General features: G+C 43.3%; 1 long non-coding RNA gene across 1 annotated transcript in view; it reads left to right on the forward strand.

Moving 5' to 3' along the window:
- LOC146857492 (uncharacterized) overlaps positions 1 to 24,321 on the forward strand; it is a 32,471-nt gene extending 8,150 nt beyond the window's left edge. Inside the window, exon 3 of the long non-coding RNA XR_014979912.1 lies at positions 22,968 to 24,321. This is a non-coding gene — a long non-coding RNA (uncharacterized LOC146857492). The remainder of the gene's footprint in view (positions 1 to 22,967) is intronic.
- Positions 24,322 to 24,776: the final 455 nt, after the last annotated feature.

The raw sequence follows: 24,776 nt of genomic DNA on the forward strand, positions 1-24,776 counted from the left end.
TTGGGTTAAAGTCTCTTTTCTATGTATCATGTAACAAATGTTAATATTATGAAACTGTTATATCACCAATGCTGATTCTTTAAAAATTCAAAAATAAAAATTAAAAAAAAAAAAAAAAAAAATGAGTACCTTGGGTAACAATAAACGTCTGTTATTCAGTGCCAAGATACCTTTCTTCAGTGAACATGCGCTTTACAAATACAAGTTATGTTATGTTATGCATAATACATATGGTTCCATCTCTTCTTCAGGTTTAATTTTGAGGTATCGCAGACCAAATTCATAGATTGACTATTTTAAACCTAACATCATTCCTAAGTTTGTAATCGAGGCCTTCATCGATTTCTTTGAACAATTATTGATCTCATTCGGGAAATGAAACAAATGTGAGATGTCAAGATGGGTGAAAAGTCTCTGAACCTAAAGTAACCAGGGGGTGGAGTCCACTCCATCTAACCCCCTACAGTCTTCGAGAACTGGTCTGGAGAATGTAGTATGGAAAGACAGTGACATTTTAAGCCATAAAAGAAGGGATGCAACCTTACTGTATCCTCCAAACAAGCATTTGCAATGCAATAGGTATCACATTTACGTGAGTTTAACCTATTAGCATTGTAAATAACAATACCTTTTATTTATGTTTTGGTTTTTAAAGCATAAATAAAAGGCATTGTCATTTACAATGCCAATAACTTAAACTTGCGTAAATGCGGGACCTGATGCATTGCAAATCCTTGTTTTGGTTTTCAAACTAGCTTGAAGCAGCCCTGTCGACCTGCTTGGCACTATACTTCTAGGTAACTTTAGTCTGGTAAATAATTTAGGGAGTAGATGCGGTTTAAATGGGCTAATTTGTCAGTAAAGGGTATGTGTAATAATCTCAGTTTCCCCTTAGATTACAGCAGTGGCATCCCGGACAAAGCTGGTATTGCCCTGCACACCGGTTAACTCATCTGCAAAAATTCAAGTGCAAATTTAGCAAAAAGTTACGTCACTGCAAAGTCGCACAGAGCTATGCAAAAGAGCACAAAGTCTTAAAAGGGTGTTTTCTTTCCAGCGCAATTTTTTAATTTTTTTTTTCACCGGAAAAGTGCCTTTTTCAGTGCAAATTTCCATTTGCGCTGCTTTTTTGCCCCTTTGCATTAGGGGTGCATAATAGGATGATCAGCACAAACACCCATGTATTTGACGCAAAGCCTTTACTAAAATTGTAAAATTGCGTCAAAAATAATGCATGGTTGAGCCATGTGCAAATTTCTAAAATATCTATTTATTTTTCCAAACAATTCACTGTACAGTACACATTCAATGAGCAAAAATGTTTTCAAATGTGTTTAAGCATAGGATTTTGTACTGGAGAGGTATATTTGCAGCACAAATTCTGTGCTGGACATCATGCACACACCTATGCACCACTGTGCAAAGCTGTGTGCATGGCACAAGGCAGCCTTTTTGTGTGCTAGCTGGGAAAGAGAGCAGCATTCAGGCCATATTTTCGTCAGCATGGCTCTGCGCCGCTCTCCTCCCCTTGCACAATGCAGCGCAGTAACTTTGTGTGCGGCGCTGCATGGCGCTATACTTCGCACCATGCTTTAATAAAACTACCGCAGAGGTGCATCAAAGACACTATATGACGATATTAAATATTACATCCTTTGGGGCAGATTTACAAAAAGTATGTATCTGTAAAGATGCATCACTTTCCCTGCGCCACCCTGAGAAACCCTTGCGCCACTATGTATGCGCCGTATTTATAATATGGCGCACCATGGAGCAAGGATTGACAGATGGGTCAGAAATTATGTCGCATCTGTTGATGTAAAAGTCACGCATTGCTGGAGTCGCAAGCAAGCACGACGCAACTCCAGCAATGCAGAGGGAGGCCTATTGTGCTGCGTCACTCCTTACGCCTGCTTCAAGCAGGAATAAGGGTTTTGATGCAGTGGCGTCCTAGAAGTGGTGCAAAGAAATCTTGTAGATTTCACTGCATCATTTTTACGAGGCTTTTCTGCGCGGGAACGCCCACCCTGCATACATTATACCTGACGCAGGTATAATGTGACGCAGGGCTTTACAACGTGACGCATCTCCCTAGATGCCTCACGTTGTCAATGGGCCGCATTTTTAGCTACTGCAGCGTCACAAAAAGTGACACAACGGCGGCGCAAAAATGACACAAGGGGCTTGTAAATGCCCCTTTGTTTTTCTATTTCCATCCCTCAGCCCTTTGTATTCGCAGTCAGTTAAATAAACAGCTGCTCTTGCGCTAAAAGCGGCCTTCAAAATAATCATCTTGTGTATGTGGCAAGATATAATAATAAAAAAAAAGACAATGAAGAGGAAATTGCAGAAGGTGACCGTGGCTTCGTACCTGCTCGTCCCTCAGCAGGCGGGTGACGCCACTCCGAAACCACCCTGACCTGAGATTTTCTCAGCCTGTCATTACAGCCCCTTCCGCTGCCACCAGAGATGTCTTTCGCTTTGCAAACGGAGCTCTGCTCGGCTGTTGTCATGGCGATGATTTATGCCAGAGTTGGGTAACGCTGGCACCTCACAATAAGCCAGGCAATGGCTGATAAAAGGTAACATTTAAAGCCCTTGTGATACAGCAGGCCGATCAAATTCGCAGCCCCCGGGAGAGTATCCTGGTGACATTTGCATGGCTCCGGGGAAAGCGGGCTTTCAATCGCAGGCTCGACGAGCAGTAATCTGACAGAGGACCAAACAGCACGCTAAGCCTTGTCAGGCGCTGATATGCCGCTTCCTGCGTCGCCCTTCCGCCGGGCTGAACCTCAGGCAGCGAAAGATGACAGGGAGGGAAGTGACATGTCTATCCCACGTGCAAGGGCCACTGGAATTAAGCGGCAATTGGGAACCAAAGCATTCAGCTGGAATGATTAAATGTGGCAAGAAAAGGAAAGTTATTCGGCTTAACGTGGCACATGCTGTGGCAGTAATACTTCCCTAGTCCATCATCTTAACACACTTTAATAACATATGGGCAACAGTTTCAAGGCTTTAGTACCAGTTAATAGGCCAGTTCACCAATTCCCAATTGACAGGCATGGCCAGACTGGTCTAGAGGACAATCTGGATGGATGTGGCGTTCAGAGGCGTAGCTAGAACTTCTGGCGCCCGGGGCTATCCCTCAGATGGCCGCCCATGGCAGGTGGGGGGGTGGGGGCGGGGAGAGGAAGGCGAGCACTTTCAAGAGGTCCGAGCGACACTAGTATCGCTGCTAATAGTTACCTGGATCATGCAAGTTACATGCACATACAGGACATGGTCCAAGGCCACACAGTAGGTAGGGAGGCACATCTTTTATACCTTTCACTAGCTCCCTCTGTGTTTTTCAATTTTCAAAGAAAGCAGGGGATGCAGTTGACACTCAGAACCACTGCTGCTGTTGCCCTACATGAGGCAATACATCAGGGGTGCCCGCCTCCATTCTGTTGTAATCGATCGCACTGGGGTGCCTGCTCCCATCCTGCTGTGGCCGCGGGTGGTTCTTGGCGATCACTCAGGCTTTTGGGCCTTAGATGAGACTGACAGCGTCTGCATCATCGCAGATGCCCGGCGCAGATTGATGAGTGAGCCCTACCCTGCGCCTGTCAACAGTGGGTGCTCTGGGGGTTCTGGCGAGGAATCGATTCTTCCCTGACATGGCATCGCCACCGGTGGATTACTTCTTTAATTATGTATTATCTTGCACGGTCCTGGTGAACTTGTGAGGAAAGTGTTTCTTCTGGTTTGAAAAGTTTACTAATCTTCAATGATTTCATTCATATATTTTGCAATACATTTTAGTGTTGACAACCTACAACACACTTTTTTCCAGCAAACATTATTATGAACAAATTTGTTTTAGAGCATACCACATTTAGTTTAAGTAGGGTGACCAGGCATCCCTGATTTGCCGGGACAGTCCCAGTTGTCCACCAGCTGTCCCGGCAGATTTCAATACATTTGGCTCCTATCCCGGTTTTTAGTGAGGGACCACTAAAAACAGTGGAAGGCAGATTCTTATGTGCTACAAAGCAGGACTAGTTAGGGAATGTTACACCAAAGAAATTTAATTAACAGGTATCTTACTGGGTTTAAAAATTTCATTTGATATATTTTCTTCGTACCTGTTCTGCAAATTCTATGTTGATGAGCACTGGCATTCCGTGGAGCTCGGATAATGTAAAATTGTAGTCCTTGTTTTCTTTTTGGGAAATGTCCCATTTTTTGTTTTTCAAAATCTGGTCACTCTAAGTTTAAAGCTTTTATGATAGATTAGAAAACGGTGAATATGTGCAGTATAATTTTGTACCAACACTCCCGCTGATCAACTCATTAAGAAAATAGATATATCCACCCACTGCCACTACTGTGTTTGGTTCTTGGAATGCTGGGGGCATATTATCAACGATATGCGATGATTATCGCAAAGTGCGCTTAGCACTGTTTATTTTATCGTCAGCTATCGCTGGATTTCCTCACCGTGATAGCACGGTATTATCATCGCGTATCGCAAAGGAGATAGGAAATCCAGCGATAGCGTGTAAAACTAGCAATAGCGTGAGAATTACAGCGCTAAATTCACTGTGCTAAAGAAAAGCTTGCTAAAAGGCAAGTGTGTCCTTAACCTAACAGTCCACCCCCATTGAAAAGATTGTTAAATCAATTATTTTTCAGGTGTTAAATTCCAGCGATAAGCGGGGTTAGAGTGACTTTTCTTATCACTTCGCGGGCATTGATAATAGAGGGAAGTTGTGTTTGAGACTGTTTCTATGGAGTTTAAGTCAGGAACGCCTACTTTGCATGTCATTAGCGATATATATCGCTGACATGCAAAGTGGAGATAAGACTGCTGCTAACTCAAGGAAACACGCGTTAGTGTGTCCTTGATAATAGTGCAATATTTAAATCGCCGCTTTTCGGCTGAAAACGGCCGCTAAAGCGGCGAAATTGGGCTTGATAATATGCCCCTTAGTGCTGCAGCCCCCGTGCCGGATTCTGGGGCTGCCTGGCTGGCGCTCTTGGTCCCTGGCAGCGCCGGATGGGATGAGCATGGCCCACAGCTGCTTGGTGCCACCTTGACTGTGTTTCGCCTTCAGGTCGGTCCGCGCGCATGTCCCCTCCCCGTTGATGTTGGGCCTCTGACTCCTGATGTAGTTGAGGCCCGGTGGATCCCTATGTGAGACAGACGTCACATGCCTGCTACCCAAGTTCACCCAGCTGGTTAAGACTCTGCCCGAGTGGCCCTGCACTGTCCAGGACACCCTGCACAGACTTCACCCTCAGACATTGTCAATGTGGTTTCCTCACCCCCTTTCTCCCCCCCAGATTCCTCGAGAGTGGTGCGCGCTTATTCCTCGTGGTCTCCTCTTCCTCTGTTTTTCTGCCTGGCCCTTTCGTGGGTCATGGGGGCTCACTCATGACCGCTTCCATCACTCTCACTGTCGGGACTCGGGGCGGAGGCCGCGCGGCACTGGTGGCCCGTGGCGGCGGCCTTTATAATTTATTTGGGGACACTGACACTACTGTCAGTGATTGACAGTAGTGTCAGTGAGTGTCCCCAAATAAATGATAAAGGCCACCACCACGGGCCACCAGTGCTGCACGGCGTCCGCTCACAAACTAGTGCTGCCTGGGGCGGACCGCCCCCACCGCCCCCCCAGCTACATCACTGGTGGCGTTATGACCAGAGCTGCTGAATTTGGAACTGGGGAACCACGTTCCGGGGTCAACATCGGCTCAACATCTTGTGGTTCTGGTAAAATACCAAATTTCCCTCAGCCTCAAAGATGAATGTGTACTTGTGTGATGTAACTAGTGTTCCTGTAAATCGCTCCAACACCTTCAGGTCGAGTTTGTGCTTTGTAATACTGCAAGTTTTTTTTTTTAAACGGGCAGTTCCAGAGGAGCTCATCTGAATGAACAACGTGTGGGCCTATTTTTTTTTTGTTTTGTTTTCTGGGCTTCTTGCATGTTGTAGTAGGTAATTTGCAACACACCTGTGGCAACATGTCTTAACAAGTTCAAATCTGCTACGATGTTCAAATGAGGGCCATTTTTTAGCTATCTGGCTCGCTAATGGGGGTCATTTTTATTTGGTGCCCTGGACTATTTTCTGTCTAAGTCTGATCCTGTTAAAAGGTGACTAGATAGCCCTTGAAAAGGGTTATATACTCATCATGCTTTAGTACCTTTTGATCTGTTAGAGCTAAAAACACTTTTTTAAAAAGAAATCTGCAAATTATGCAGCAGGCGGTGGAATATTTAGCAAGTATGCTAAATCCATATTATGTGGAAAAAAGCTGCTGCCACAGCATTGCATAATGTCAATGACCTTAAAAAAGGTCATAATAAAAACAAATTCTACAGCACTCAAGACACTAGGGCATATTTACAAGCCCCTTATGCTGCTGGTGCGTCACTTTTAACATGGGATAAAGTGACGTACGTGCGGGGCAAGGGACTTGTAAGTAAGTCCCCAAGTTGTATGTGTATACTTTTAAAATCACATGCTAACATTGCCCAACACAACACTTACCTTACTCAATTTAGTTGAATATAAAAGGTTAGGTGTTTCTTCTAGGGGTTCAAATACTTGAAATTCGGACTGCACACAATTTTCCATATCACATTTTCAACGGTTCTCATTACCAGTCACGGCTCGGACAGGTAAGCATAGTGAGGCGGGGCGGGGTGGGGGTAGTGGAATTGGACATACAACGGGATAGTGAAGCGTAAATAAATAAAACCACTTACCTTGCACATGCCTCACCGCCAAGTCGGAGATGTGGCGAGTGCAAGGTAAGTGGTTTTATTTATTTATTCACTCTTCACTATCCCGTTGTATGTCGAATCCCACTACCCCCACCCTGCCCTGTCCTGCCCCGCCCCGACCTGCCTCACCACCCACTGCGTTTACCTGTGCGAGCCGCCACTGCTCAACACAGTCTCTGCCTTGAAAATTAAGTCCTCCACACTTGATATTAAATTAGGTCTACAAAAGGGCTACCGGATCATTGGTAACACAATTACAGTTGTTCCCAGGTCAAACAGTATCAGAAGGCATAGATGGTCTCCATATTTGTCAATATGTGATGCAGCGAATTGAGCAATTCTGCTACACTTTCCAAGTAATCGTATATATGCCACTATTGTCACATAGCCATCATCTACTGCACAATTTGCAGAATTCAACAGTAGTAAATGTTTCTGGCTTAAATGTGCAAAAAGTTCATAAAGTGGTGCACATGGACTGCAATTAAGCTAACAACATTGACGCGTACTGCATTGAAGCATTACATGGGTGGGTCTTTTGCGAGGAGGTGTTTAATGTACCTCACTGATTCGATTTGGGAAAAGGCTTTTGCTTGCAACAGGAAACCAAAACTCTGCATATTTTAATTAAAACAAGCTGCATAAATTATTCCTACTTTGTCATAAAAATGTTTTTTGTAGCTATTGATTCCTTTTTTTCATGACAAATGCTCTAATATCAGACTTTATTTGAGGACAGGGCAATACACCTGAAATTGTAGGTAGTCAGATGAAGTGACACATGGCAGAGACAGAGGAGTTATACGTATGTGACGGGAGGTAGTTCGTAGAGTTTTGTGGTTATGATTTGTTTATTGAGACTTTCATCCACACTAAATACACTGCAATGAGTATTAGTGCAGATATCTGCTGTTAATATATTCCTCTCTAGACAGGGAGGTATCGTTTCTTTCATGATAATTTTTCAAGTACGATTATTTGCTATATGTGGAAACTGTTGAGACTACATTGCACTGTTACTCTACAAGATTGTACTGTATTGGGATTCTGTCAAATCTGTATAGTTTTTATGATTCTGGATGATGTAAACTCTTAATAAAAAAGGTTTTTTTAAAAACATCAGTCATTATTTACGTATTTTTTACTCATGCACTAGAGATGTGTCTTCTCTTCATGATGTCAGGTTATGTCATTGTTAGGAGTTCACTACAGGCTCCTCCACAGCAGGAGAGCAGAGTGAAAAGAATACTGAGTGGTGTCACAAAGGTTCCAAAGACCATACTTCATGCAAATACAACGGGCAATGATGCTGGTTAGGTAGTACAAAACAGTCCACATTGGAGTACAGCTCCCACTATGTACCTCTGGGCCTGGTCTCAATGCATGTAATGTACTAATGAGATTGTGAGTGGGGACATCTCACAAAAAGTAACGGACTGGTCTCACACACCACCTGGTGTCATGCTTCATCATTGACCAGTCCTCGCCCTTGGTTTGATAGAGAGGGCGGAATCCTACACCGGGGAGGAACGGGAGCAGTCGCCTAGGATCCACGCAGGAAACTTTCCTTGAGGCAGTTCTGACAAACAGGGGTTTCCCCTCCCCTCCTCCCATGGGGTCAGTAGCTTTGGTTTTTAGGGCTTGAATCTAGGAGCCATCCAATTGTGGAGTGTGACAGTGATCACACCCAGACAGTGGTACACTCTAGCCACTTTTGGTAAGAACGGACCCCCCATTTACATATTTAGGTCCTGATGAATGCCCTGGACCCTCCTGGGCCATGACGGCAGAAACATGCCGACCTCTAAACACAACGGTTAGGGGACACTAATTCCCCCACATACCGTCACCTGCTTTTAAACATCATATAGTTACCTTTCACATTAAAAAACACAATGAGGATAACTATAATGATTTTTAATCTCACTCACTCATACACGGGCCCCCACTTAGTTTAGAAGTGCATCCCTGTCGCAAGGTGTATGCCCGCCCTCTATCAAACCAAGGTTTAGAGGGCGAGGACTGGTCAATGATGAAGCATGACACCAGGTGGTGTGTGAGACCAGTCCGTTACTTTTTGTGAGATGTCCCCACTCACAATATAACTCAAACCTTATAGTGGTTATCACTTTAGGAGCAGCTCTTTTGTGGTAAAACATTCATAGTTGGAGGCTGCTAGCTCCTAAAACCCTGTGCCTCTTGTTCCCTCCTCCACACACTGTGGAGCTCATGTGTTTTTGATGTACTAATGAGAACCACACAACTTAAGGAATCTCTTTGTTGGTAGTGAGCAGTTCAAGATGGTGGGAGAGCAAGAAGCAGAAGAAAGTGATGTGGAAGTTGTAGCCCCTACCTATTGGAGGGACTTTAACAAAGAGTGGGCTGAACAAGGAAACTAGATAAAAGAAGCTAGGTTAAACGGGGTGGGTAATTTGTACACACAAACTGCTGAATCTGTTGACCCTGTGATTTTGTCTCAAATATTTTCTTTGAGTTAGAGGGAACTGCAGACACGCTGAGCTTACTCTAACACGATCAGCATACACTGAATACCCTCAACAATGCGTGTACAAAAACATTTTCTATAGCTTTATGGTTATTCTCTGCATTTAACGACACAAAATGCAACACACATGGACTTAAAGCGAGGTCACTGCTTGGAGAATCAGAACAGTGGTTACCGAGGATACAAGATGGGTTATTTTTGTAACACAGGGCAGTGGCGTCACTGGGGTTGGTGTCACCCGGTGCGGGTAACTCATGGTGTCACCCCCTCACGACTTACCGCATGGACCTCCTCCACTCCAAATCCGCCAGTGGACACAGTTTGCAAATAACGGGACCATACAGAATCCTTAGTAACGTTTGTAAGTGTAGGTCCTATATTTACAAAATGTGCCTGTTAACAACAGTGTGATAATGACTCATTAATCAGGTTGTACAGTGGGCTACCTGCTAGTCACCAGTTTATTGGAATTTATAATATCATAGGTATGGTACTTTTTACTGGTGTGGTGTTCCCACTATCCAGCAACACGATATATCAGTGGTCGAAGTGGGGGAAAAAAAGTCGGGGAACTGTGGGCAGAGAATCAGAGGGCGGGAATAACCCAAGGATTGGATTAGTGGACAGAGCCAGAGGCGTGGCCAGAATGCGCAAACATCCCAATTTTTTGTATTTGTTTGGTTTCACTGCCCAGTTTTATCAACCAATGGATACACATGATTATTTAAGGTTATAATGAGTTATTGACAGTAAAATGTATTCACAAAGTGGGATATGCTCCTAATCACAGAATGTCCCCAAATACGATAAACTGTGGAAGCACAAGCCATTTGTCTCCGAGCCATGGAGTTTCTGTCATCAGCACTTCTCCCTTTTTCAAAACAGCAGTTCAAACATGAATGGCTAAAAATCCTAGTTTGCATATGTTTTCTAAATAATAATGGCTCTGCCATATTTGACTCATAATGCAAGATCTGCAGCATGATCTGACCATTTAAACTAATAAATTGTTTGTAGCTCAAACATATCAAAAGTTAATAAAAAATGTGACTTGTGTTGCTGCGGAGTAGATGACAGTTAATAGCTCACTGTTCTATGTTAGGATTTTAACTTATAAACTGCAAGTAACAAAAGGATCTCTCTGACAAAAGCAGTAGCCCACTGGCCTATTTACATTATGTGCACTTTGTGATCTGCATGGTACATGTTCTTTGCAGCAGGTACATTAACCCTCTGAGCTACCTTTCCATGAGTCAAATCTTCCATTAGACAAAAATCAGAGTCATCATGACATTTTTATTGTTACCGAAAATTACTGAAGGCCAGGAAGGAGGCAGCAAGTGCTTTTAAAACCATAATATACTTGCAAAAATGATACCTCCACCTAAAGTCAGCACCTGGTGCGGTCACACCGGTTGCACCACCCTAGAGCTGGCCCTTCTCAAGGGCCCTGTGATCTCAGTGACAGGGTCACTGTTGTTCTAGGGTGTACTGCTTCATAGGCCTGCCCGCAAGACTGGAGGTGAACTTCAGTATGAATAGTGGTGGACAAGCCTTGAAGGTTAACCTAGCTAGCATGAGATAGTGCTCTCTCAGGAGAGTGGTCTGGCGGACTGGTTATTAAGGCTGAACCTGGTTCCCCAGTTCCAAATTCAGCAGCTCTGGCCATAGTGCCACATCCTCTCCCCCACTTAACACCATACTGCCCCACTGAGAAAAACTCAGACTGCCTTCAACTACAACCCAATTGTTGCCGGCTATAAACACCTGGATGCGGCTCAATTTAAGTTACGCACTGGGCAAGAGCAATATGTGGCCTACAAAAAAAGTGACAGCATCCTGGAAAAAGCAAACAATCATAGGGAATGCAAAATTTTGCAAACCATGTGAAATGTAAGCAGGAACAACATGCTTACCTTAACACTTTTACACTCACTGTTCAGAAATCAGTGAGTGCTTTTGCCTGAAAAGTTAAGGACATGACAACAGGGCCCTGAATGGACCCATTTCAATGGCCATTGCTTATATCCTTACAAAACGTAAGCAGTATGGTAAAAAAAAAGACAACATTCCTAGATACAGAGCAGCAGTACAAATTTTGTTTTTCAATCCTAACATTGCAGTACCTCCAGGATTGGTGCACTAGTTCCAAGCCCAGGGAAAACAAAGCCAAGACAACAAAAATAGCGCTTCACTGGCAAACTCTGTAAAAGTGGAGCTAATGTGTTTGGGTGTGAATAAAATCAATCTGGCCAGTTTGCTACCACGCTGTCTTACTTTATTTAGTTATTTATTTTTCATATTTTTAAACTTTTATTCCAGATGCTGCACTTTGGAATTAAATGTCAGAAAAATACGACATTGATTTCCGGCAAAAGTGATTTTCTTTTTTGGATCCATTTCACAGGAAAGCAAATAAAAGAAAGGAGAGGAGACAGTGCACGCTGTGCACAGGCATCTCCTCCTCCTGAAAGGTTAGGTTGCTAGGCGCACACCGGCCCTATTGGTGTCACCCTATGTGAGGGTGTCACCCGGTGCGGTCCGCACCCCCCGCACCTCCATAGTGACGCCGCCGACACAGGGGCATATTATCAAGCCAGGCGATAAAATTATCGCCGCTTTAGCGGCAAAAAACTGCCGCTAAAACGGCGATAATGGGCTTGATAATATGCTCTATGGAATTCCAATTGAAGCCCATGTTAGATGCCCTTCACATCTAACATGGGCTTCAATTGGATTTGCTAAAGCGGCTATAATTTTATCGCCTGACTTGATAATATGCCCCTAATTTTGCTGAATGGAACTAACGTTCCCAAGATACACATCCGAGTTGTTTTGCACTACATTAGAGCATGGCAAGGTCCAGTGATGTATCCACCTTTTAAAATGTGCTATTTCATGGTGGTTTTTAAAGCAAACACAGAAAGGCCAAACAGAATTTAAATAATATATTTAAAAATATTTATATACTTCATCCTCTACGGACTGGGTTATCCCATCCACTGTTTTACAAGTGCTGTAGGATATAATGGACTTGTAATACGGCAGACAAGTTGTCTGTCATGTTTGTGATGGAGTATCTCATCTGCCAAACTCTAAATCAGACACTGTGTTTCTTCCATCCGTTATTCAAAATCACACACTTCCTTGAACATGCTCACTGAAAAACATAGTATGCCTCCTTGCTGTAATGCATGTATCTGTTTCAGTTGTACTATGACTGCCAAAGCAACTATGTGGTCTTGGAAGCTAGTACTGCATGTTGCTTTTGTTAAAAAATTGCACAAATTGTATCTAGTCAGTTGTGAATTTCAAAGAGTCTTAAAGGTAGAGAACATGAATTACAGTTGCAGATTGATCCCGATTGTTCCAGTCGTGCACCTTTTCATGTTATCATTGACCTTCCACCACATCTAACAAAGTTTAAGGCCCAGTAGCTTTTGAACTGCGCTTGCTAAGAGCGCGAGCGACATCTTTCCTTGTGACTATTTATCGCCAGCCTACAGAAGTCTATGTTCATCCACGTCCACCAAGCACTGGTGTACTTTTAGAGCTGATACACCAGGTTCCCGCTGTTTTCATAGTGATGGAATGCATGCATTCGAACTCTCACTGTGTGAGGAGGGGGCGGGGCCTCGTGCCAGAAGCACCTTTTGAACCCCACTTTTGAACTCCACCCTGCCACCAAGCCCCCCCCCCCCAAAAAAAAAGCTCACCGAGTCTTGTGACAATGTCCTCGGGGTCTTTCACACCCCTCAATGGACGTCTGCAGTTCAAAGCCTTGAAAAAAAAACACTATTTACTATGGTTTTCAGTTCGTTTTCCCTGCCACAGTGAGATATCGGTTCCTCACCAGTGACCGTGTGATGGGAGCCGATATCATGTGTCACACTGTGGCACCGTGTGAGTTGGCAAGCGTGGAAATAGCTGTTAAAGCATGGCCACTGAATGTCAGAGGACGAGTGCCCTTTCTACCCCCTTTGCTCTACTATGATGTATTTCTGAAGCACAACGATTCTGCAAGTGGTTGCACATATATTTGCAAAGTATCAGAAGAGTGGAATTGCAGGTTTGGTTTGAGAGCTCTCTGGTATTCGATGAACTGTCTCAACGCTGCCACTACAGCCACCCAGCCCTGTCTGAAGGGGTGTCCTCATAGGCCAATGAATTGCGAGCTTCTTACGATTTGAATTGATAAATTTGTTTGAGTGTGGCCTTATGATCTGCCTAGCCATCATACAACAGAGAAATACATAAAATGAAGTGAGGCCCAGTGCTTGGACGTTGCTGCTGAAACCAACCAGCTTTTGAAACTGAAGTCTGCACTGCTCCAATCAGCGATCTAAACAACAAGCATTGGCACAGCCAATAAGTCTCGCTTTTGGTACATGTTGGTTTTACCAATTGCTTTTGCAGTGCTTTCTAGCATCGGAACAGTGTTCAACATTGTGACAAATATTTAATAAAAGGCACAAAGTAGGTCATACAATTGCACTGATGCGTGCATGCGTCAGACTGCATGCTCACGTCAGTGGAATGATGTGGACACCATTTGTATTTTTTTATTTTATTTATTATATATATATTTTTTTATTTACTGCTTTCAATAGGCCTTTTGCAAACAGTAAGTTTGACCTAAAAAGGGGGATATTGCTGCACAACTAAACAGGGAGAGCTGTGTTATAAATGTCAACCTCTGAACCTAATCATCACAGAACCCCACACGTTTTAAGTGGCCTTTGCAAATACTTATACAAAAAAGTTTAGGTTTCTTACTTAGAGGTGCCTCTGAAATACCTCACAGGGTTATAGTGCTCCCCATTCTCAAACCAACCCCACTAATTTGGAATAAGCAGATTCCTGTCTTTGGCTGTACCTCTGCAGTGTCTAGGAAACACACAGGGAAGGTTGAGCCATGCAATGTCTCATTCTCTTCAAACACCTGTATACATGTGCTCTTCAAAACTGAGGTGGGCAACTGATAGATATGGAAACCTTGACCATAGACATTCAAAATGCGGGAGGAAAGGTGTCAGAAACCTTAGAGATGAGTGTGCTATTCCTTATATGCTACCCGTCTTCTGCATATGTATAGAAAAAGGAACACTACCTCCATACATAGTTATTAAAAACCGAAGTGCAAGAAAACAGCCCATTTTTTTGGTACTCCTTATGAAGGACCTAAGTCAGGCAGTATTCGAGCCATCATGGGTGAACTCGGGTTTGTGGTGGCAGTGCTCGTACAGCCATCTTACCACCTACTTTGATTTTTCCCATGAGGTAGAAGTAATTGCATTGTTTTACGGATTGCATCGGGTTACTGGGTTGGACGTGGATTTGGATTTGTATTGGGAAGCTTTGATTTGGATCTAATTGCCATTCATTATATTGGATTGAATAGCTCTGGGTTGCATGGGATTTCATTGCACTGGAATGTAAGGAATTGCACTTCATTGCGTTTGACCGGATTAAATTGCAATGTACTGGATTACATTGCAGCGAATTGTATTTCATTGCTCTGGAATGTATTGCATTTGCTCGGTGTGCATTGCATTGTGTCGAGTTGCATTGCATTGACTTTCATTGCGGTGAATCGCATTGGATTGGACTGTTCTGCACTTGGATGGCGGAAGTGCCTGAAATAAATGCCACTAGCTCGTTGCAACAATTAGGAGATGGTCCTGGTGGCTGGGCTGTTGGTTGTGAAGAGCGGAGACCTGCTGTGGCCCTGGCGTTCATTCTAATTTGGACATTAAAAGGTATTGTAATCAGAGGCAAAACACTTTTTTCTTTCTTTGTGCTTTATTTTTTGTATTCTCCCAAACAGGATGTGTTCAGAAAAGCAAACGTGGCACTCAGGGTTGTGTTAGAAGAAGCTCTGATATTAGAAGAAGCTTAGACAAAGCAAAGAATTTCGTTTTTTTTAAAGAATTCCCCAAGCATAACTAACTTTTATAAAACAAGGACAGCATGGGCAGTCGCAAAGCAAACTTCAGTAATATAAAAAAACAAGCATTGGCAAAGCCTATAAGTCTGGCTTTATTGTGATAACCTATGCAAACCTAGGAGGGAAACAGCTGTTACAACGTGGCTGTTTCCCCGCATGTTATTACTTCACATGCGTTACAACACATGTGATGTAACAACGCGTAGCCATTACTATGCATGCCTATACCTCCCATGCGCTTTTACAACGCATGCGATATAATGGCGATCCACATAATTGTGAGGAAACTGAGGCTGTTCCGTTTCCTCACAAGGACGTGCACCATGCACCGCCCCTCAGATGCAGGAACCAGGAGAGAGGAACCACGAGGAGAGAGAGGTAAGGGGGATTGGGCTAGGGTGGGGGTTAATTTTTAGGGTTTAGGGTAGTGTCGGGGAAGTGTTGTAATTTTTGTGTAGTGTAGGGTTGTGTTTTAGGATTTAGGGTAGTGTCGGGGTCATGCAGGGTAGTGTTTGAGTGTAGGGACTGGACTGGGGGAAGGTGGCAGGTCGTGCTGAGGGTAGTGTTTAGGGTAGTGTTGTGGTGTTTGTGTAGTGTAGGGTAGTGGTTTAGAGTAGTGTTGGGGGGTCATGCAGGGTAGTGTAGTGTTATTGTAGGGAGAGGACTGGGGGTCGGGGGAGCTGTGTGCAGGGGTACCACATTAGGGTTTAGGGTCGGGTAGGGAAGAGTCCCTTACCTTGAAAACGTTTACCATGAGTAAACCTTTACCAAGCATGACTTTGCGTTGTGATGGCATGCATGGTAAAGGCATAGTCGTGGTAAAATTTTGCGATGTAATGGCATGGCGTTGTCATTGACATTGCGTAGTAATACCCGTGTTGTAATGGCACACGTGGTATTGGTATGCGATGTAATGAGACATATTCACACAGGACTGCACAAATGATGCTTGAATGTGCTGCATGCAATAAGCATATTACAGCCAGAGCCACAGGCAACGCGAATACTGGGAGAAATGAAGCACATGGGACTGTTTTCTGAATAAAAAAGCATGTAAGAAATGAAGAAATGAATGTGTCAAAACTGCTTGCCACAACTGAATGTGACGAACAGTGTGACAGACACCTGAGTGTGACAAACAGAAATAAAGAACTGAGGGGCATATTTACAAGCTGGCGATAAAAAATTTATCGCCACTTTTGCGGCCGTTTTCGGCCAAAAAGCAGCGATAATTTTATCCCCTAATTAGCAAGGCCACGCTAACGCGTGAAACCTTGCTTTAGCGTGGGGATTTCTAACGCTCAGCTTTGCATCTCTAATGAGATGCAAAGTGGGTGTTCCTGACCTAACATGACAGGAGAAATGTCGCTAAGCGACATTTCTCCTATCATCAAGCCCCACGCTATGAAGCATAGCGTCAGGAAAGGTAGCGATAACCCCTGTTATCGCTGCTTTCCTTACATCTGCTTCAGGACTGACTTAGTCATGATATCCTACGGAAGGTGGATATCATGGCTAAGTTTGTGAGTCCCTATCAGCAAGCTAACGCCACACTATGTGAGATTATCGCTGAGTTTTCAGCAATAATCTGTTAGGCAGTTAGCGTGAGGATTTTTATCGCTGAGGAGATAAGCGTTGCTAATAGCACGCTATCTCAGCGATAAAAATCCACGTTACCCGGCGATAATTATCCTCACGCTAAGAGCGCTGAGCGATAATTATCGCCGGGTGTTGCTGATATGCCCCTAGATGTGACAAACAAGGAGCCTATCGCAGATGTAAAATAGTCTCTCGTGCATTCCAAATAAAGCACTTGTTAGAAAGTGCAATAATACAATAAACAGCCAAATACTTCTCTCAGTGGAGCGAAACGCACGGTATCAGTATTATCAAGCATTGGTAATAACAATAGTTCTTTCCAATAGTATTAGCTAGCAAGCTATGACTATACAACAAGGGAGATGAGCTAGAATTAAGAGTCGCTGGTGAGACACGTAGCTTTCTCACCAGCAGCGCCCATCTAAATCTCAGCGTTTACTTAAATGTGGACAAAGTTGAAACTTAATGGAAAACCAGCCAAGTTGCCTCTGTTTGTGGCACTCGGAATCCAGCAAGAAATTGCATTTTTTCTTTCAGCGGCCATTAAGTGGAATATGGGCTTTGCAATCGCCGCGGTGTCTGGAATTGCTCATAAACCAGGTGTTCACAATTGAAGCTGCTGTTGCCAAAATCCGGAGAAGCTTCTAAAGAGTGGCCAGAGCAACTACAAAACACGCTGTTTCAATTTTATGCCTGCGCCTTCCGTCAAAAAAAGAAAAACTCACCGACCGGAACAAGGAAAAGAGTGATCCGCAGCATTGCTGACAAAACTTTGTCAAGTTCTGGCGATCAAGCAGCAGCTAATTAGCTTCAATCAAAGGCTTTGCGTTCTCGCTTGTTCTAGAATTGTTCCAGGGGGTGCAATAACGCATTATTCCATGCATCGCGAGGGAACGCGCCCCTGGCACGAGGAGAGCTGCGCAGCTGGCGGAGGAGGCGCTGGGTACAAGATGCTGCATTCAGGTGGGAGGGACAGCGTCGTTTTCTGTTCATTCTCATTGCGCTTTTTTGGCATCTCTCTCCTTCTCTCCCCCCATCCTGTCTCGACCTCTCTCTCCCTGTCTTTGTCACATCTCCCACCTCCTGTTCAGCATGTATCTCAACCCTAAAGGAGATTATTACCCTAGTGAGAGCAGAGCCCCTGTTGCTGGGCTTGAAAATGACCCAAAGGACGAATCTTCATTTGGGGTCACGCTCAGAGGTGACACAAAATTGAGGATATACAATACTGTTTGTTACTCTGGCCTGCAGTCAAGGAGAAGAATTGCGTTATGACTGAGCGAAGGCCTGGTGGGGATCTTGAAAGCGAAGGAAGACCCTTTCCTGTCCATATATCCTTCATAGAGGAGTTTGTACTAGAGACGTGTGAAATTCATGCATTTTGCTTTAGAGTAATTATGCAAAGTTAAAAAAAGTGCACCTAATTGTCAAAAATCCGAATCCATTATTTAGTATTATACTTTAGTATAAAATGCTTCCTTACATCATTTTTTGACATGAGAACGAATTTTTTACAAGAAAACTTGGGCAAAAACAAACAAAAGTACAGCAAACAACAGCCACTCACAATCTGTTGTTCCAATGCATTCACCGTACATTTTTATAGCTAATGGCATATTCATGGAAACAATTTACCACGTATAGCATGTCATTACGCGAAGTGTCATAATGTTTTTATTTCGAGAATTCCACATAATAATCAAAATTACAATAATTACTTCAGCAAAATGTAAATTGCGCCCATGCCTAGTTTCTGCAAAATAATTTTGCTATCTTTTTTTTTGGGGGGGGGGGGGGGGGGTAAGCAAAGTAGCTTCCTTTGCTGGTCTAATGTAAATTGTGGATGTTCCCTCTAGCAATCTATTACTAGATATGTGCAGAATGACAAAAGTTTTCCACACATGTAATATGCATCATTTTTTGCTAAAAGTACCCATTGTTGTGAATTGTGCTTGTCTGTGTGAGAGGTGTATGTGAGATATGCCCTGACATGCACAATTCAGGTGAGATACCTGGTCAGCTTTCTGCATGAAACGGTACCCGCACTATGCCCTCTGGCACAAAAATCATATAAGAGACCTGCCCAACATATTGTGCAGTCGTCAGCACAACCTTTCCTGCTCCAACAAGTTTCCTATGTGCAAAAATAACACAAAAATAATATAAGCATAAAAAGAACAAAATGATGCAAAGTACTTGATCTTCAAAATTTGGTATTCATGCAGACGGTATGCAAGAATATATTTGCATACAAAAGTTTGTGTGAGCAAGCTTATTACCTATCTTTTCCACGGTCCGAAGACACTGTTTAATATTTTTCTGTTGCACTTCTCCATGGACTTTGTTCAGCTGTAATTAGACTTTTCACTTAGGCAATCCTCATGCACAAGTGCTCGAAACACACTTTTTTATAATGCTTGTACAATTTATATCTTTTAGCATAAGCCAATTTTTTGTATTAAGCCATTTTTATATGTATGTTTACGTAAAAAGGCCATAGGCTCAAATACGCAAAAAAAATCCATTCATTTTTTAAACCTTAGCCCACCATCACATCATTCGTTCTTCTGTCAGTGTCCTGTTTCATTTGTAAACCGATGATACATGCTTATTAGTAAAAAATGTCCATGCTCTGGAACTTTTTCGTCCAATGATTTGATGAAGTTTAGGCAACAACACAGCAGGGTCCACTAAGCTTCCCAGACTTCCAGGATATGTGGGTTGCAGCATCTCATCTCAGATGTTACTTGAGCCAGCTTTCCTGAGCCACACACAGAATGTACGTTTCAGAATCTGATTCTGATATTGTATTTGGCACTCAGAACTTCTGCCACCCTGTCAGTAGTTTCCTTGTAGCTTTGACTACTGTTAATCAGGCATGTTTAATGCAGAGATTCTGGAAGTCCCTCATGCCCAGAAGATTTAGAGGTTCTGGCTGCTGTTTTCTTAACACATGCTTTTTTTATGGGACAGCGTTGTTAGCCTTTTGCCCAATCCCCAGCCTGGAGGACTAGGGGATCATGCTTCATCTGGCTTGTACCCTTTAACCTGACACATCAAGAGTTTGGTAGTTCACAACTTTCTTTTGAAAAACAGAGGCAGAGGCAGGTTCCAACCACAGCAGTAGGAAGATGGGAAAGCCCACATAGCTATTCTCTGTGGAATACATCACCTTATCTATATCTCCTGCAGCTCTACTCATCCAGTAATTCACCCTCTTCTACTGTAGCCCATCTCAGCCAAGCTTTTCCTTCTGTTTCAACCTGTACTGTACAATATACCTGGTATCGAGGTCCCCCACCCCACCGGAAACCCCCATCTGCTCCACTGCATGACATAAAAGGAATAATAGAGAGCCATTGCTTTAAAGATTATGTGGTATTCGAGAAGCAGAATGTAATGGATTTGTACTTTACATTAATACCCACAGCATCACAGAGTGAACATGAGGAGGAGGAAGCCAAATTCTTATGATTTTGGGAGATATTTGATGATGTTATTGATGATGATGAACCAAATGATGGAGATCATGAGGTCAATTAACTTCTAGAAGAGAAAGAGCAGAATGAGGATGCCAGAATAATGATGAAGACTGAGTATTAAAACTAGATGACCTGCACCCACTGAAGAAAAGCTGCAACATGCTCCATTCATAAACACCTGAGTAACCAATGATGAGCAATTCAAAAGTGACACGAACAGTCAGAGTGCTGATACAACTTTCAACACACATCACAGTAACAACATCATCATGCATGCACAACACTGTGGGAGAAAACTAACAGGCACATGCTAAGGTAATCATACTGATAGGTACTCTGGATTTCATGTGCAGTAATAGTATTCCAAGAATTGATTCTGAGGCACAATCAGCAGCATGGGCATTCTTTTGTCAGAATGTAAATGTCAAACATATAGCCTCCGTTGTGCTTGGATAAAATATGCTAGAAAATGGATAAAATTAGCAAACCTTTGTCCAGAATTACTAACATGTTGACATACATCATTTTACAAAAAAAGTAAAACTTGAGGGTTTTAGTTAGATGAGGTTGGAAAACACTAGCCTCACTGAACCTTGAGTGAGAGTGTCAAATTGATTGCCATCAAAGAAAGGCTTAAAAAGTCCAAAGAAGTCCATGGAATTGTTGAAATTGTAAGGGAACAATCAGATATTTCAAGAAATTCAACATATGTTTTTAGCATTAGGCCTTGATTACGAGTTTGGAGGTCTGACCGCTGCGTCCGTGTCCTCAAGACACCGCTGCGCCGGCGATCTACCTCCTGCCGTATTATGAGTTCTGGTGTCTGAAACGCCGACCATGGCTACTGCAATCTTCATGCAGGGTCCACTGCGGTCTGCAATCTTGTTGGTGCATCCTCCGATGCCCTCAGGTTTGTGCTCCACCCGCTTAGCATATTACGACTACACAGCCAGACTCACAGTCTCCCAGCAGCGGTTAACAAACTACAGTTACCCAACAGAGGAAGACAGCTGCTGCACATACAAAAAAAACACAACAGTGACCATTGGATAGATTTACTACACATCAGCACACATGGAAACTACACAGCTGATGTTCTTTGGCAAGTGGACACATCTGCAAATCACACTATAAAATACACCCCAATTGTGGACCAGATTCCTTTCTTCCCAACTGCAGCCCACAAGACAGGCAGCCCTTTTCTCAGCAACCGATTTTAAATTTCCAATTTAGCACTCTACACCACTTGTAATTTTTGGTTTGCACCTTTTTCCCATTTTTTCCCTGTATAACTTATTTGTTTTTCCTTCCATATACTCATTCACATTTATTTTTCTCATCATGCCTGGCAAAAAAAGCATGCTTCAGTGAGCAAAAGTTGAAAGTCATGGTGGAGGAAATCATTAGAGTAGAGGCCCAAGTTTTGGTTCCCAAGTCCAGCAAACTTGCCTCAGGTAGAGGGTGCATACCAGGTACCACAACCACCACCTGAAGTCTCAGAGGACTGGAGGCAGCCCTCCCAGCACACCATTAAAATTCTTTCCTTGGGAGAAGAAGGTCTTGGCCATTCTAAATTCTGAGGGATTTACAGGAATAGATTGTGGAGTGGACTAATGCTAGTTACACTTCAATTTCAGAATACCACAATGTCCTCTTTGCTCTCTTCTCTGCTTTTGGTGTTGTGTTCTCTCCCACAAGGCCCTGTCACTGCCATTCTAAACAAGATGCTAGACTCCTTTTGCCCCTTCTTCCTTGTCTGCCATGTTAAAACTGATCTTTTCTCATCATGCAGGTCACCATTTGTCAATTCTTGGTAAGTTGGGATAAAAAAGCTACCACTTCTACACCGAGGCCCCGTGACTGCAACTCTAATCAAGATGCTAGATTCCTTTCTCCCTTTCTCACTTGTCTGCCATGTTACAACTGTTCTTTACTCATCATGCAGGTCACCATTTGTCAATTCTTGGTAAGTTGAGATAGAAAAGCTACCACTACCACATTGAGGCCCTGTGACTGCTACTCTAACCAAGATGCTAAACAACCTTTGCCCTTTCTCTCTTGTCTGCCATGTTACTACTGATTTTCACTTATCATGGACTGTGCAATGTACATACACTGCTCCACTCAGATATGCATCTAAATATTTTGCTTGATGGTGTCCTTGTCTCATCAACTAAAACTATTGTTGGCATGAGTGACACTATAACATCTGTGTACCCTAACATATTTTAGCCTTAAAGGAAATTCGGCTCATTAGCAGTGCCAGGTGACCCCTTGACTCTGCACTCCTCACACGATGAACAGTGCTAAAAATATACCAAACTTGGTATTTTCCTGTATTAGACACAATTAGGCCTTGAAATGGGCAAATACACGTTATGACTACACTGTGTTTGTAGCAGAGTTTTGGAGATGTCACGTATATCCCTAAAGCGAAAATGCCACATATCTGCATAGCTAACGAGCTTATGAAATCTACTACATCTATTGAATGTCTACAAATGTCTAGTAACCAACTTCAACTCCACGTAATTAGATGACAAGGCTAATCCCTATCTTTTTTGTTCCATTCTAGGGCCCTATTTACTTTGAAACAAACAACATGGATGTAGATTTCTCACTTTCACTATTAGCAATGTTTTCTATTTCTCAACAGCTCGATCTGCCACTGCACCTGCACAGAGGTTGAAAACTGAACAGAGTTCCTTTCTACCAGAGGCCCTCAGTGATGACAATGCTCCTGAAGAGGTGGATGACGGCACAAGCCTATCTGCTCATCCAGGGAAGATGTCAACATTTGGGCTCACAGTGCCCAAACAAAATCTCCCACCACAGCTGCAACACAGCCAACTGCCCCCCGAACCTGTGCATCAAGCGCAGTCAGTGCCATCCTGTGTCCCCCATGCCTGAATTCTGTACTGCCAATCACCACCCCAGTCATGGAGGAAACAGGACCCAGCAGGATGGTGTAGCCTGTGCCAAGGGCACAGGCCAGTGGGAGTTGGTGTAGTGGGAGGGTAACTGTGGATCCGCAGAGTGAGCCTACTGGGGACACCAACACCCAGGCTGCCATTATCCAAGTACTGGGAGTCTACGAGGGCTCCCAAAGTGTCATAGGCCATGCATTGACTGAAATCCAGGAAATCAAGGAGCTGCAGAGGGACACATACCAGGAGGTGGCCAGCATCCACACCGACGTGGCCGGCATCCACATCAAGGTGGCTGGCATGAACACCAACATGTTCTCCCAGGTTGGGGTTCTGTGGGACATCAACACCACTCTCTGCAAGGCTATTCCACCTGCATCTACCCCTTCCTTTGCTCCAAGTACATCCAGACCATCAACATATGTTGCAGTCACAGGAAGGGGGGCCCTGTCAGAGGAGGACATGCCTGCATGCTTTCCTGTCTCATCAGCTTTCAATGCCCCCTCTCTCAGAAAGAGGGGACATCCAACCAAAATTCCAGGAGCTCAGAATGGCAAAACACTCACCACTGCCAGGAAGAAACCTTGCCCCGATGTCATCCTGTGTGAGCCAGACAATGACTTTGTGGACTATTCCTGCCCACTGATAGGAGGAGTATGTTGGACTTTGGATGGGATCGAATGGGGGTGAAATAAATAGAAGAATGCCATCAGCATAAGCTGCAATTTTAATCTGCTGTTATCTCCAAGAGAAGCCTTTTATATTTGATGGTTCCTGATTCTGTAAATGAAAGTTTCTAATGCTAGATTAAAGAGAAAGGTAGAAAGAGGACAACCTGAACAAACTCTTCTACCCAAAGTGAAGTAACGGGAAGTAAGTCTATTGGCAAAAATCGCAGCCTGAGGGGCAATATATAAAAGAGAGATGAGTTTGATGATTTTAGGTCTGAAACCAAACCAGTGAAGAATATGAAAAGTTAAGGACCAATCATCCCGGTCAAAAGCCTTCTCTGCATCTATTGTAATTGCCGCTAAAGGCTCAGTCAATAATGTGAATTTAGATAAAACGTGAAACATTAGACAACTGTTGTCAGAGATGTATCTTCCTTTCACAAAACAAGGTTGTTCTTTTTCTAGAAGCTTAGGTGAAAAGAGTTCTAAGCCAAGGGCAAGAGCTTTGGAAAAAATCTTATAATAGACTTTAACAAGAGAAATGGGTCTATAGTTTTTGCAAAGTTGTGGGTCTTTCCTATCTTTTCGAATAAGGCTTATAAGTGTCTGTAGAAATGATTCAGCTGTATCAATTCTTTAGAAAAAGAAGCAAGGATAAAAATAATGTAGGAAGGAGCAATTTAGAACAATAAAAAAAAAATCCGTAATAAAGCCATCAGGGCCCGGGGCTTTATCAGACAAGATAAAGAATTTTGCAGTTCTGCAAGAGTAAAGTCCACCTCAAGATCCTGGAAGTCCAAGTGAGTATCAGAAGGTTTTTGTGTTGATGAAAGAAAATTCAAGACGTCAGAGAAGGTACATGCTCTG

This window comes from Triturus cristatus, chromosome 3_2 (genome assembly GCF_964204655.1).
Source record: "Triturus cristatus chromosome 3_2, aTriCri1.1, whole genome shotgun sequence".
In the NCBI taxonomy this organism is placed as follows: domain Eukaryota; kingdom Metazoa; phylum Chordata; class Amphibia; order Caudata; family Salamandridae; genus Triturus; species Triturus cristatus.